Genomic DNA, 4082 nt, shown 5'->3' on the forward strand with positions numbered 1-4082 from the left:
GCATCCGGGCGTCTTCCAGATCCGCGTCTCAGCTACCAGCAAAGGTCACACACGTCATCCGAATCCCAAACGCCAGCAGTCCGTCTTCTCCGCGTGCAGTCATCATCCCGCGAAGATCCCGCATCCACAGCCTCATCCAGCTGTCCGAGTCCAATTCTCCCGCAAGCTCATGCATCCCAGCATCCCACAATCTTCAGCCTTCCTCAGATTTGTGCATCCAAATCTCATCCTGCGGCCAGCTTCCCATTCCGCGTCCAAGCTCCAATCTCGTCCGCGATCGGCCTTCTCGCATCCGGGATACTCAGCATCTCCACGTATCCCGTGGGATCAGGAATCCATCTCAGCCGACGGGTATCCACCGCGTGCGAAATCGGGGTATCAAAGGAAAAGAGGATATTACCTCTCGGCTGGGAGAGGGGGGAGTTCATTCGAAGAAATAGAGAGCCTCAGCCGGCTATTCAAAGAAGAAAAAAAAAGGGAAACAGAGCATGCTCTGTTTCCAAAAAGAATAGAAAAAAGAAAAGAAAAGAGGGGAGTTTTCTTTTATGTTAATGGAGGGCTGATTTCTTAGGTGAAGGGTGATGGAGGAACCTTTGATGTATTGCTCTTTGAAGTAAACTCTAAACTTTTGCCTTGAATGAATTATATTTACTGGTATGTTTTTGATCCATGCATAGTTATTTCGTAGATAGCTCTTTAATGGATTATGATTATTGATATATGGATTGCTTTAGTATTTGATTCGTCGTAGACGTAGAAAGCACGACGAATGCTTAGAAATTGAGTTCATATGTTCATGAAACATATACCATGATTAGATCTATCCTACCATTCATTTTTAATCAAGAACCATAGAGTTTATTTCTTGGATGCAATATCATCAAGGGGGATTCCAGATCCCTACCATCTTTATTTCATTGAACTTTGTTTATTGCTATATTGTTCTCTGATTTTAATTTCTGAAAATCAATTCAAAATTACATCTAAAAATTACGCTAATAATCCATAGAACGTTCCCTGAGAATTCGACCTCGGACTCCCGAGATTTTACTACTTGTACGATTCTCCTATACTTGGGAGATTAGTTTCGCGAAAACATTTTTGCGAGCGCGTCAAGTTTTTGGCGCCGTTGCCGAGGAGCGGCTGATTTATGAGTATAATTTTAGATTTAATTAGTACTTTAGTAGTTAGTCTTTTTCTTTCGAAAAACAAAAAAAAAATTCTTTAATGCAGTTTTTTTTATTCCCTGCACAGTCTGCATCAAAATCTGATATCAAAGTAATTAACCGTCTGATTGAACTCAAATTTGGTCGTCAAGTGCAGGACCTTATTTCTTTCATCTGAACGGTCTGATTGACATTCTGAAACTTTTAAGACCATTAGATTAATACGAAACCTTGCTGCTTTCTGTTTTTAATTTTCTGCATTTAATTGTTTTAGAATCAGAATTTTATTGTTATCATATCTCATTAACCCTTGTTGCTAATTGAAAATTTAAGAAAAAACTTTAAGAAAAGATCAAGGGTGATTATTCAAAAATTAATAAAAGAGAAAAAACCTAAAATTTCAAATTTCAAATTTCAGAATTCAAATTTCAAACTTCAACTCGTAAAATTTAAAAAAAAATAAATAATTTGCTTGATCACTTATTCAATAAAATTTAATGTCATGTCATAAAACATTAGAAAAAAAAACTTTTGATTGTTGCATATAGTATAAGGCATCAGCATAAAATATTCTAAGGGCTGAACCCATTTAAAAAGATAAGGTCGGGATTTCATCACTCGTCCTTAGCCCAAAAATCACCCTATTGCACAAATATCCTAAGCTTAACTAAAATCAACTAGACGTTGGCCCCTAAGGACATTCGAGCTCAATAGGACCAAGACCACCGAAAGTTGCACCAATTTCGCTCTGTGGCTTAGTTGATGTCTAGGCAAGCTTTGTCCCTATAAGGGAGACAATTCATCTGTTCGAGACAAGTGGGTTTTAAGTGGGACCTTTGCGAACGCATCGTGACCCCTCGACTTACCTGGGAGTTTTACTGGTCAACTCGGTTCATTAGACCGGATTGGAGGCTTAGGTGCCCTCTTCAAACCAGTTAGGAGCTGTCTAGAAATTTAAGAAAAATATTAGAAATTGAGATGTAATGTTTAGTTGCATGTTTGATTGTGAATAGATTTTTGTTTTAGGGTGTCATTTTAGGGTATCTTTAGTTGGTACTTATATTTATATTTATTTAAAAAAAACATAAAAAAAAATTTAAATTTTTTATGCTAGGTTGGAATAGGGACAACACTGGTCGATTAAATCGTACAACTTTAGATCATCCCTTAGGACACATCCTTGAAATTCCTTCGCAGTATCTCACACCTTGTGAGATGGCAAATTTTCCTGATGATGTAGGAAGTCACCATGGTGATGAAGGTAGACCCCCAGTTATGACACTTCGACAATACTTACATCCCACTAGGACTAGTCAACCTTCATGCATGATTATTCCTGAAAATGTAGGACACTTTGAAATCAAACCAGGAGTAATTCAATTGCTGCCCAAGTATCATGGAATGGAATCCGAGAACCCTTATCTTCACCTTAAAGATTTTGAGAAAATTAGCATCACATTTAGAGTGCCAAATGTATCGGAAGATGTTCTTAAATTGACCTTGTTTCCTTTTTCCTTAAAGGATAAAGCCAAAACATGGCTGAACTCCTTGAGATCTAGATCGCTAGGAACATGGCATGATATGCAAAGAGAATTCATGAAAAAATTCTTTTCCGCACAAAGGACTAACTTTTTGAAAAGGCACATTAGCAATTTCCAACAAAAAGATCATGAAACATTTTATGAATGCTGGGAGAGATTTAAAGATTTGCTTCTCTCTTGTCCTCATCATGGGTTTGAAACATGGAGAACCATTAGTTTCTTTTACGAAGGGTTGTCTCCACAGTTAAAACAATTTATAGAGACTGTGCAATGGTCTATTTTTGGAAAAGCAACCCGATGAGGCATGGGACTATTTAGATTCTTTCACAGAGACTGCACAATTATGGGATACAGGGGATGGAGTGAATAAACCTTTACCTAAGCCTACTAGCGTTGGACACGGGGTCCTTTACAATCTTAGTACTCAGGATGATATTTAGGCTAAAATGGCAGCCCTTACTAGGAAGGTTGAGGAAATTGAACTTAGAAGGATTGAACCCGTCAAGACCGTAGAACATAATAGCGAGTGTTGTAGGATTTGCGAGATGCCTGGCCATCTCACCACTGATTGCCCCACAATACCCGCATTCAAGGAAGTCTTGCACGATCAGGCCAATGTTATGAATATCTATCAAAAATCTTTCAATAATCCTTTTTCGGGTACTTACAATCCTGGATGGAAGAACCATCCAAATTTCAGGTGGAGGAATGACCAACCTCAATAAGTATATAACCCAACTCCTCCACCTCCGCAACCTCATTATGCACACACACCCCCTCAAAAATCCAGTCTCGAAGAAACTTTGCAATCTTTCATGCAAGGTCAAGCTAACATCAATGATGAATTAAGAAATCAACTGACAACGCTGACCACTGCTTTAAATGCTCAAGAGAAGGGTAAGCTACCAGCTCAACCACAACCTAACCCTCAAGTCTACGGCGGTAACAATGCATCATCTTCAACTTCGCATAAAGAACAAGCAAAGAGTATAATAACTTTGCGAAGTGGAAAGATTATTGACCGACCAGTCCTAGAACAAACACAAGTCATACCTGATTCTGACCCTCCCAAGACAAAAGAAAAGGATAATGAAGAAACTGAAGCACCAACATCTACTGAAAAAATCAAATGTTCTTTTTCTGCACCGTTTCCACAAAGATTAAAGCCCTTGCAAAAGCTTGAACCAAACTCTGAAATTCTTGAGCTTTTTAAGCAAGTAAAAATCAATGTACCTCTTCTTGATGCAATCAAACAAGTGTCTTCCTATGCAAAATTTTTAAAAGATTTGTGCACTGTCAAGCGTCGTTTAAATGTCAAGAAGAAGGCATTTCTGGTTGAAATTGTGGGTGCAATTTTACAGCATGACATTCTTCC

The 4082-nt window shown here is 38.4% G+C and overlaps 1 pseudogene; it reads right to left on the minus strand.

Moving 5' to 3' along the window:
- Positions 1 to 2804: 2804 nt before the first annotated feature.
- On the minus strand, positions 2805 to 2902 carry LOC148715177 (small nucleolar RNA R71; annotated as a pseudogene).
- Positions 2903 to 4082: the final 1180 nt, after the last annotated feature.

Source organism: Phoenix dactylifera, chromosome 1 (assembly GCF_051530095.1).
Source record: "Phoenix dactylifera cultivar Ajwa chromosome 1, Ajwa_hap1_PhDact_Kaust_v1.1, whole genome shotgun sequence".
NCBI lineage: Eukaryota > Viridiplantae > Streptophyta > Magnoliopsida > Arecales > Arecaceae > Phoenix > Phoenix dactylifera.